This window comes from Trichechus manatus, unplaced genomic scaffold, assembly GCF_000243295.1.
Source record: "Trichechus manatus latirostris isolate Lorelei unplaced genomic scaffold, TriManLat1.0 scaffold00001, whole genome shotgun sequence".
NCBI classification, from domain to species: Eukaryota; Metazoa; Chordata; class Mammalia; order Sirenia; family Trichechidae; genus Trichechus; species Trichechus manatus.
This window is the reverse complement of record NW_004443937.1, coordinates 24,428,992-24,441,067: the sequence shown is the minus strand read 5'-3', so window position 1 is coordinate 24,441,067 and position 12,076 is coordinate 24,428,992. Positions and strand designations below refer to the sequence as shown.

The 12,076-nt window shown below is 40.8% G+C and overlaps 1 protein-coding gene across 1 annotated transcript in view; it reads right to left on the bottom strand.

Annotated features, from left to right (window-relative positions):
• Positions 1-12,076, bottom strand: part of LARS2 (leucyl-tRNA synthetase 2, mitochondrial) — a 187,033-nt gene that overhangs the window by 12,504 nt on the left and 162,453 nt on the right. The gene's annotated exons all lie outside the window — the stretch shown is intronic.

Sequence of the window (12,076 nt, the reverse complement as noted above, 5' to 3'; positions counted from 1 at the left end):
CAGAACATTTGCAAAAGGCTAAAATTAAAGAAAATGATATTCATCCAAAACAACAATTTTTTTAACTTTTCATTTTGAAAGACGAAATTTAATACATTTAATGAATATTTGTGTGCATAAACCAATCCCCCTCTGTATCACCCTGCAAAAAAAAAAAGCAAAAGAAAACAAAACCATCACCACTGTCACCACCAAGATCATGTTATAAATACAGTTTATATTGTTTTTCCCCATAGTTTAAAATATTATTTAATTTTATGGACAAGGATGATACAAAATCATATATAGAGTATGATCCTAGTTTTATTTTAAAGATTATATGAATAAAAAAAGACTGGAAGGAAATCAGAATAGTGATAAAAAATTATCTTTGGGAGGTAGGATTATGGGTTATTTTTTCTGTCTTTTTTTAAAAACATTTTATAGATTTTTTCCCCAAAGAAAAAAATTTTTTTTTGTAATCTGAAAAGATATTTAAAAATAAAGTTTATCTGTACTCTGAGACCAGCTCAAGATTTTTCTTCTGGTTCCTTTTTCAGGTTTCATTTAAATTCTGAATTTATCTATAACTTATTTTGTATATCATGTGAAAAAATATTATTTACAAATATATAAGGTCAACTTTCCCAATTCAATTTGTTAAATAAATCATCCTTTCCCTGTTGGCTTGTGATTTTTCCTTTAAAATATATTAAACCAGGGATTGTTTCAGAAATATTAATTTCTGAGTTACTCAAAGTGCCTGTCTGAGATGTGAGAAAGAACTTGAGCCAGAATGTGAGTTAACACACTGCTTCCTTCATTGAGAAAGTGAACACACTGCTTCCTTCAGTGACAAAGTCTTGCTATCAAAAAAAAAAAAAAAAAGGTCAGCTGAACTTAACACTGTGTTTAGTGACACACTTGATTTATGTTCTAGCACAAGCTCCTTATTTTGTTGCGGACTGTAACAGACAGTTCACAGACCAGCCACTGGTCTGTGGACCACTGAGTAGCACTGGTCCATTCTACTTTGTCGATCTCTATCTTGATTCTCCTGCCAGTATCACAGTTTTATTTGTTGTAGCTTTAAAACATGTTTTACTATCTGGCTTTCTTGTTATAACCTTGTGTTGCCAAATAATATGAGGGAAGTGAAGGCCCAAGTCTGAAAATATTAAGTGGTGTAAGAGATGTATTCCAGGCGCCTACCTGGCCCCTGTGCCCTCAGGCTTCTGTGCTTACTAATGAACCTACTCCATTTCTAACAGATGTGCCTTTTGGCAGGAACATAAAGGTGTTTCCTGCTTGTTCCTCAGAAGGGATCCTATTAAAACTCATATCTAAATACAAGACAGAGGTCACAGAGGAGAGATAATCATTTCTTTATTTTAGCAGGCTGGCCCAGTATGGCTTGTCCTGTGACCCAGCTGCAGTGGGAAGAAATCCAAAACTTCCGTATGGCAGTTGTTCAGGATGCCTGGGAGATGAAAGGACCTTGGACACAAATGTTCTAGGCAGAAGCTGTTACAAATCCCACTTTAAAAAAAATGAGGAAGCCCAGCCTTCCTGGAGTAATCAGGATGCTTATTTATAGCAGCCTGGATCCTTGCCAGTGTTTCCATATAGATGGGAGTGAGGCTATCCTGTTCAGCATCTAGAAACAGAAACTCAGGACCTGGTTTATACAGACTGTTTTGCATCCCTGCTCTTTTTAGGGAAGTAAAAACATCTAACATTTGCATGGCAAACACAGTGGCTTCTTTACATGACAAAGCAAGGTGACGCTGGTCAGGTTGAGAGCTGGCCTTTGAGAAGGACATAAAGTCTGAACCCAGGCCAGGTAGTGGCAAGGCCACCACGCAGGGCCGGCTGCTCCCCACAGCCCACCCTTTCCTCCCCCTCCTCTGGGAGAGCTGTTGTCCCTGACCTTCCAGAGAAATCACTAAAACAAGCCTCCTCTCCCAGTCTGAGAGGTGGTGAGGTCACCACGCTACCTTACCGGGGAGAGCTAGAGTGGTCATTGTGTCTGTGGCTGGCAGTCCCCTGCTGGTGGTCCTCTTCAGACCTGCCTCCATCCCCCACCTCCCCACCCCTGCCCTCATAGACATCAGAGGACTTGGGGGCTCAGTGCGCTGATCCTCACCGTGCCTCAGCCAGGAAGTAGCACCACTTCACTTTAGCTTTTACCCGAAGAAATGGTTTCATTGACATTATTTTGAAGGAACAGCATCTACACAGCAGATACATTTGTGTATAAAATACCATCAGTGCATGAACAGACATCTTATTCTCCTTTACTCTCTCTCTCTCTCACACACATACTTCTACACGATTTGTGTTTGTAGTTTTGTTGAAATTAATGAACACAGCATATGTGTACAGTAAAACACAGCAGTAGCTACAATATTTCACAGTCACTTTTTATTAAAAAACTATAAAGAAAGTCATCTTATTTTATGAAGAAAAATGGATTTGTGGGGTAGACTTTTTGATACTTCCAGATTACGAGTTACTTTTGAGTGCGTAAGAGAAGGATCTTTTTGCTGTGGGTCTCAGAATTAAAATACTGACGGCATACTTGGAGATCACATGAGTTAGGAGCCCGAGGCAAAAGTCAAGAAAGAAAAGTCACTGTACAACTATAAAAGTGGCCAGAGAAACAGAAACGTTTCCTTTAGACGGAGATGTCATCATCATACTTTAAATAACTTGTATGTGGGGCAAAAGGCTAATCTCAAAGCAGCACAAAGAAATAGCCAAAGATGAGAAATCACCCAAATGCGCAAGGGTGGAGACTGTTTAATAAACTAGAACATTCATACAGTAGGACACCATATAGCTGTTAAAAGGGAACAGGGTAGGTCTGTAAATGCTGGTACAGAACTACTCTGAAGTATATTAAGAGAGAAAAATGTGCGTATAGAACACTAACATTTGTATAAAAAGACAGACGTGTTTATGTACATGCATCAAGCTCTTCTGGAAGACTAAATAACAAACTAGTATCAGAGGTTCTTAGAGAGAGAGCAACCAAAAGACAGGGGCTAGGATGGAACGGAACTTAGGATACATCTTTTTGTAGTAGCTGAATGTTTTACCATGTGCATACAGACATATTTTTCAATAAAAAAATTGGGTTTTGCTTTGCTTTACGAAGCCCAGAGAGGTTTACTGGAGATTGGAATTGTTTTCTGCGGTTGGCTCTAGGTGCCCTTTTCCCCCCACTTTTAAATTGTGCTTTAGGTGAAAGTTTACAGCTCTAGTTAGTTTCTCATTCAAAAATTTACACACATATTGTTTTATGACATTGGTTGCAATCCCACGTGACTCTCTCCCTTTTCATCCTGAGTTCCCCGTGTCCATTCGTCCAGTTTTCCTGTCCCTTCCTGCCTTCTTGTCTTGCTTTTGGGCAGGAGTTGCCCATTTGGTCTTGTATATTTGATTTCTAGGCACTTATCTTCAGAAGCTGGGCATGTATAGAAGCGAGGTCACTCTCAGGGGCTTCTTGGGCACTTAGGGCATGCCCATACTCGGAGTATGAGTGCTCCTGCTCCCACTTCATGCTGCTCTGCTCAACGACTGCAGGAAACATGGGCACCCGAGACACGAGGACGAATGGTTGGGTTTGTCCAGTTTTCTTGTGTGTGTGTGTGTGTGTATGGTGTGTCTATTAAAATCTTCTCCAACTAGAAATTCCTTTCTCCCTTCTTTCCTCTCTCATGGTCTACTATGTTCCAGAACTTGACTCAGAATAACAGGACTTGCAGGTTTAGAAAGGCCAATTTAAAAAAAAAAAAAAAAAAAAGTTACTTTTTATTTTGAAATACTTTTGGATTCACAGGAAGAGGCAAAAAAGAAAATGCACAAGGAGGTCCCATGTACTCTTTGTCCAGCTTCCCCAATGGTAAGAACTTGCATAACTACAGAACCAGGAGACTGACATTGGTACAGTCCACAGAGCTGCTTCAGATTTCACCTGTTTTATAAGCACTGGTAACCACGTGTAGCTTCATGTAACCACTACCACAGTCAAGACAGAGGACTGCTCCACCCCACAAGGCTCCCTTACGCTACTCCAGTCCCCAAACCCTGGCAACCACTAAGGTGTTCTCCATCTCTATAATTTTTCTATAATTTTAAGAATGTTATATAAATGGAATCATACAGCATATAACCTTTTGAAATTGGCTTTTTCCACTCAGCATAATTCCTTTGAGATCCATCCAAGTTGTTACGTGTTAGAAAGGTCATTTTTGATAATGATGAAATTACATCTTCAACAAGAGTACCATGTATGTCCTACTCGGTGATTTTCTGCTCTTTTACTGTCCACCAACAGAGGAAGCCCTGTGCCCCTTGTCTGGACACACTATCGGTGATTCCAAGTACTCAAAATTTCCCTACGGGAGCAGCTAACACCCTCATCTGGATAGGACAATACTCTATTATGGTAAACAAAAGATAACTTTGTAAATTCAGATGTGGTGGCCAAAGCGTCTTAGATCCGAGGCTTCAGGAAGGAAAAAAGACTTCTTCATCCTGTTGGTTTGTCAACTGCCAAGACCTGCGTTCTCTTTAAGCAACTGATGGAAGACTGTTAGGCTCTCAGTACTTTGGGCTTCTCTGAAATGTTTCCTTTTTATCCAGCGCAGTAATGGCCATTTTCCCAACAGGATTTCACATTTTTCCTAGAAGACAAATTTTAATTCTGCTGCTTTTCAGGGAGAATCTCTCCTCTGAAAATCTGCTTCTCTGGGGAACTCTGGGAAATGGTCATTTACGAATATTCTACCCTTACCTACTATGAGTCCCTGGGTGGTGCAAAGGGTTAACATGCTTGGTTGCTAACTGAAAGTGTGGCAGGGCAAGTCCACCCAGAGGTGCCTCAGAAGAAAGGCCTGGTGATCTACTTCCAAAAAATCAGCCATTGAAAACCCTATGGAGCACAGTTTTACTCTGACACACATGGGGTCGCCATGAATCAGGATTGACTCAACAATAACTGGTTTCTGGATTGAATCTGTTTTGCTTCAGTGTTTTAGTCATTCAGCAAATATTTATTGAGCACCTACTATGTGCCAGGCTCTGTCCTATGCATTTGTGGGAAAGCCTGGGGAGAGCAGTCTGAGCAGTAGGCATTGTAGTCTGTCTTCATTTCAGTTGGGTAGGTCTTACCTCAAGTTTTACAAACCCTCTGGGTACCTCTGGGTAGACTCAAATTGTCAACTTTTTGGTTAGCAGCCAACACAAATGTTTGCTGAATGACTGACTGAATGAAACACTGCAGTAAAACTGAGATTCAATGCAGACTGGCTCCTTATTATGAAACAGCTTACAAAGGAAAAACCAAGAAGCGAACTCTGAAATGGTCTAGTTTCTATCACACTGCTTTACCATATATCCTGCTGGAGACATTCTCACACAACAGAATGACAGACTGGTGGGGACAATGCCACAGTGTACCCTCATGCCATGAGACTTGCTGGTCAGGGACAGGGTCTCCTGAGAGAGCAGACCCTCTCTGCTCCTGTCTTCCAGCTACAGAGACTGGGAGGGGGACGTAGGAGGATTTTTCCAAAAATACCACTCAACATCAGCCCTCCTGTGAGAACTGAAAAGAAGGAGACAGACAGATAATGTGGGGCAAAGAAGGAAGATGAAAGGGAGAGAAGTGTCTATTCTAGGATGAGAGTGAGGGAGTCGATTACAAATTGGATCCGTCTTGTTTCATAGCGAAGGCAGACTAGGAAAGAATTAACAGTGTTAAAAGACTTAATGTGACCACCAATGCTAAATGAATGAGCCGTCGCTTCCTGCCCAAGGACAGAATAAAAGGCTGTGTTGTATAGTGCAGCGCAGTGCAATGTAATGGACTGTAATGTAACGTAATGTAAGGTAATATGGCTGCAGTCAGCAAGGCCTACAGCACTCCCCTCCCTAAGGGAGTTCTGTCTGTTTAGCAAGGAATAGGTACAAGTCTTGCCCTTTGTCGTCTGTTCTAAAGCACAGCAAAAGACAGAAGCAACCCAATTGACTTTGTGAAGTCAGGAAAACCCTGATTTTCAAACCTGACAACTCGTACTGAGAAAGAACTGGTCTCACATAGGAAAATAATTATACAATTCCAATAAAACACTAGCAAAGAGAATTTCTTTTCTTCTTTTTTTGCAAATAGAATTTAACAGCATATTAAAAGTCAATTACACTATAATTAAGATGCATTTATCCCAGGATAGATGAATATTAGGCAATCAATTAATTGGACATATATTAAAAGGGCAAAGGAGAAAATGAAAAAGAAATGATGCATCACCTCAACAACTGAACTAAAAAATCCCATTGCCATCGAGTCAATTCCAACTCATAGCAACCCTATAGGACAGAGTAAAACTACCCCATAGGGTTTCTAAGGAGTGGCTGGCAGATCCCAACTGCCGACCTTTTAGTTAGTAGCCGAGCCACCAGGGCTCCCAATAGCTGAAAAATGGACATTAAATAAGATGTTACTCCCATTCCTAACATGAGTCTGGTTAACCAGGATAGAAGGCTGTTTCCTTAACGTGACAGGGACTGTCTGTCCTAAACCAATGACAACATCAAACCTAGTAGGGAAGCGTTCGTTCCATTGAAATCTGGGATGAGACAAGGGTGCCTGTTGCTGCTACTCTTTAACATTGCACAGGGCTTTCTAAGTAGTAGAATAAAGAAAATAAAAAGATACCAGGGTATGACTATTAGAAAGGAAGAGAAAACTTATCATTATTTGCTGATTACAGAATCCTAGAAAACCCAAGAGGGCTCACACCTGTTAAACAAAGTAAGAGAGATCGGTAGGAAGCTTGGGTAGAGAATAAGCACACAAATACTAACAGTTTTTTTTTTTTTTTTTTTTTAAATATGCAGTCCATTGCCAGTCAGAAAACATAACAGAAAAAGATTCCAGTCACAAGTGCAAACAATTAAATAAAATATAACAAAATAAAATACTTGAAAATAATCTTATTAAGAAATGTGCAGGACCTACATGAAGAAAACTATAAATCTTGACTGCGAACGTGCAGAAGGCTTAAATAAATGCAGAGAAAGATCATGTTCCTCAGTGGAAACCCAGATGCAGTAAAGATGTGAAGCCTTCTCAAATTAATTCTAGGTTTAACCAAGTTCAATCAAAACCTCAGGGAGATTGGGGGGGACCTTAACAAAAATCACACCAGACTTTCACTGAGAAGAACAAACATGTGAGAAATGCTAAAATAATTATGAACAAGAAATGAAGGGAGACTAGCCTACCAGATGTTAAAGCTGCATGTAGAAATTCAATAATAAAATCAGTGAAAGAGAACATACACTTCAAAAACAGGCCCTAGAGTGGAAACTGGGATAGTTTTTCAGGAAAATCATTTGGCAGTACAGATCAAGAGCCTCAAATATGTTCATTTATCTTTTCGTTTTCAAGGAAAGAATCTGAAATGGGAAGAAAGATTGATGTAGACAGCTGTCCACGGTGGGACAGTTTATAGGAGTGAAATGTTAAACACATTAGCGGAACGGTTAGCAAAGTCATGGCATACTGTGGACAGTTAATGCAGTTGGTAAAAATGTTCACAAGTATATCTTATTTATACTCAGGGTTGATGTTTTTGCTAACCCTGGGAAACCAACATAAGCCCTGAGTAAAGCAAAGATGGCCAACCTGTTGCTCCACATTCTGCCCTGAGTGTCTAAGTCAGCCCAGACAGGAAGCCCTAGGCTTCTGACACTGACCGCAGGGCCTGAGGGGGCCTGAGCTACTCTTAACACTTATCTACCTGCTTACAGCCCAGAAGGTGTGTGTGGACCCTGATGTCACCCTCATAGCCAAAAAAGTGTGAGCAATCAGCCAGGAGTACAGAGATGGGACAGGCCCAGGTTGGGTTACGCCAGCAGGCAGAGTGATTTTACCATAAAAGGATTGAAAGGTCCACTCATAACATCTGAAGTCACGACAGAGGTGCTTGTTTCTGATTAAGTATAATCACAGATGACCCAGAGAATTTCTGGAACTTGATTTGGGGATGTGCATCAAAAGCTTTAATGTTTTGTATCTCTCTTGACCAAGCAATTACACTTAGATATATGTGTTCTATGGAAATACTTTTGAATGCGAACAAAACTAGCTATTCAGCTTTTTTTAAAAAAATAACATTGCTATGGACTGAATTATGTCCCCCCAGAAAATGTGTGTATCTATTTGGCTGGGCCATGATTCCCAGTATTGTGTGGTTGTCCTCCATTTTGTGATTGTAATTTTATGTTAAAGAGGCTTAGAGTGGGATTGTGTAACACCCTTACTAAGGTCACATCCCTGATCCAATGTAAAGGGAGTTTCCCTAGGGTGTGGCCTGCACCATTTTTTATCTTACAATAGATAAAAGGAAAGGGAAGCAAGCAGAGAATTGGGGACCTCATACCACCAAGAAAGCAGCACAGGGAGCAGAGCACATCCTTTGGACCTGAGGTTTCTGCGCGGAGAAGCTCTCAGACCAAGGGAAGATTGATGACAAGGACCTTCCTCCGCAGCCAACAGAGAAAGCCTTCCCCTGGAGGTGGTGCCCTGAATTTGGACTTGTAGCCTATTAGACCGTAAGAAAATACATTTCTCTTTGTTAGAGCCATCCACTTGTGGTATTTCTGTTACAGCAGCACTAGATGACTAAGACAAACATAGAATTATAAACAGTATAAATGTCCAACAATAGGGAAATGGTAACTGCAAATAGTGGAATACTATATAACCATTAAAAACGGTGTCACAGAAGAATATTTGGAGCCCTGGTGGCACAGTGGGTTAAGCACTCTGCTGCTAACTGAAAGGACAGTGGTTCGAACCCACCAGCTACTCCACAGGAGAAGGATGTGGCAGTCTGCTTCCTTACAGATCTACAGCCTTGGAAACCCTATGGGGCAGTTCTACTTTGTCTATAGGGTCACTATGAGTTGGAATAGACTCAACGGCAGTGGGTTTGGTTTTTGAGAGAAGAATATTTAATGACTCAGAGATAAATATGTTCATGGAATATTTAAGTGAGTAAATCAGGTTATACGATGGTCTCTTGGTTAATGATAAAAACAGCTAAATCAGCAATAAAAAGAAATGAGCTACTGGTACACACAATAACACGAACGAATCTCAAAAGCATTATGCTAAATGAAAGAAATCAGACAGAAAAGCCTACACACTGCATAGTCATTTTATATACAATTTCTGGAAAAGGCAAAACTATAGAGACAGAAAGCAGACGAGTGGTGCTGGGGACTGAGCGTGGGGGTAGGACAGACTGCAAACAGCAGGAGGGAACTTTCTGAGCTAAATGGAAACGTTCCGAAACTGCTTTATGGTGACGGTTGCACAGGTGTATACATTTACTTAAATCACTGCATGCATACTTAAAATGGGTAAATTTCATGGCATATAAATTTTACCTTAATAAAGAGACATGGCAACTAAAACAAAAGAAAACAAAACCCAACTAGATGGATAAATAGATATAATCACTGATCTGCACTAAGATGTTGACAGAGGTCGTTCATTTCTGGCGGGCAAGGGTAATTTTCATTTTCTCTTCCGTGCTCATATATGAGAATGAAAACAAACAAACAAAGAAACAAAATGAAAGAACGAAAAAAGCAGGCCCTGACATTTGGGAACTGGTCTGATAATCCCAGCCAGGCCTCAGTGTTGTGGAAACTTGCCTGGTGCTCACAGCTAGGCCATGTCGTTCTCCTGTTGGACATAAACAATCTCACAGAACAACTACATCAGACAAGGTCACACTGAAACCATGGTAAAGTGAGACAAAACAAGACCACTTCATAATTTCATCTAAGCACAAAGACAAGGTCACTGTGCAACTCACAAAACAGCAAACATCCCCCGTCTCTTGGCAAATACGAGTGACTGCTACTTCTTTACCAATTACCGTTTTACTCTTGCTCTGGTATGCCCTCCCAATAATAAGATTTCTTGAGATAATCATAGAATTTGTTCCTACTAACAGCATCCAATCCAGAATGAATCCCCGCTTCCTTAGACCCTTCCCAAAATGAATCAAAGCTCAAATCCTATAATAGGTCCTTCCTCACACTTTCTTACGGGGATGCCCCACAATTCCCCATGCTGTGTGTCTCCTTCACTGCAATGTGCAATAAACCCAACTTCTGACAGCACCCAATCCAGAACAAATCCCCCCATCCTTAGATGTTGTTGTTAGGTTCCGTCCAGTTAGTTCCGATTCATAGTGACCCTGTGTACAGCAGTATGAAACTCTGCCTGGTCCTGCACCATCCTCACAGTTGTTATGCTTGAGCCCATTGTTGCATCCACGGTGTCAATCCATCTCACTGAGGGTCTTCCTCTTTTTCGCTGAACTTCCACTTTACCAAGTATGATGTCCTTCTCCAAGGACTGGTCCCTCCTGATATACATGTCCAAAGTACATGAGATGAAGTCTCACCATTCTTGCTTCTAAGCAGCATTCTGGCTGTACTTCTTCCAAGACAGATTTGTTCGTTCTTCTGGCAGTCCATGGTATATTCAATATTCTTTGCCAACACCATAATTCAAAGGGGTCAATTCTTCTTCAGTCTTCCTTATTCACTGTCCAGATTTCACATGCATATGAGGCGACTGAAAACACCATGGCTGGGTCAGATGCACCTTAGTCCTCAAAGTGACATCTTTGCTTTTCAACACTTCAAAGAGGTCTTTTGCAGCAGATTTGCTCAATGTCATACATTGTTTGATTTCTTGACTGCTGCTTCCGTGCACGCTGACTGTGGATCCAAGTAAAAGATCCAAGTAAAATGAAATCCTTGACAACTTCAATCTTTTCTCCATTTATCATGATGTTGTTTATTGGTCCAGTTGTGAGGATTTTTGTTTTCTTTATGTTGAGGTGTAATCCATCCTGAAGTCTGTAGTCTTTGACCTTCATCAGTGCTTCAAGTCCTCTTCTTTTTCAGCAAGCAAGGTTATCATCTGCATATCGCAGGTTGTGAATGAGTCTTCCTCCAATCCAGATGCCACATTCTTCTTCATATAGTCCAACTTCTCAGATTATTTGCTCAGCATACAGACTGAACAAGTATGGTGAAAGGATACAACCCTGACACACACCTTTTCTGATTTTAAACCACACAGTATCCCCTTGTTCTGTTTGAACAACTGCCTCTTGGTCTATGTACAGGCTCCTGGTAAGCACAATTAAGTGTTCTGGAATTCCCATTCTTCAGTGTTTTATCCATAATTTGTTATGATCTACACAGTCGAATGCCTTTGTATAGTCAATAAAACACAGGTAAACATCTTTCTGGTATCCCCTTAGCTTTCAGCTAAGATCCATCTGACATCAGCAATGATATCCCTCGTTCCGCATCCTCTTCTGAATCCAGCTTGAATTTCTGGCAGTTCCCTGTCGATGTACTGTTGCAACCTCTTTCGAATGATCTTTAGTAAAATCTTACTTGTGTTATACTAATGATATTGTTCGATAATTTCTGCATTGTGTTGGATCACCTTTCTTTGGAATGGGCACAAATATGGATTTCTTCTAGTCGGTTGGCCAGGTAGGAGTCTTCCAAATTTCCTGGTATAGATGAGTGAGGACCTCTGGCACTGCACCTGTTTGTTGAAACATCTCAACTGGTATTCTGTCAGTTCCTGGAGGCTTTTCGCCAATGCCTTCAGTACAGCTTGGACTTCTTCCTTCAATACCACCGGTTCTTGATCACATGCTACCTCCTGAAAAGGCTGAATGTAGATCAATTCTTTTTGGTATAGTGACTCTGTGTATTTCCTCTACCTTCTTTTGACGCTTCCTATGTTGTTCAATATTTTCCCCATAGAATCCTTCAATTCTGCAACTCGAGGCTCAGGGCATTCATCACAGGGCAACACACATCTGATGAGGGCTCACTCCTCATTTTGAGCCAGGAAATAGCCCTTCTCCCTTCTCACTTGGAAATGAGAAATGCCATTGCTTCTTTCCTGCAGTTCCTTACTTTTTTCCCTCAGTGGCACAGTAGTTAAGAGCTCAGCCTGCTAACCAAAAGGTCA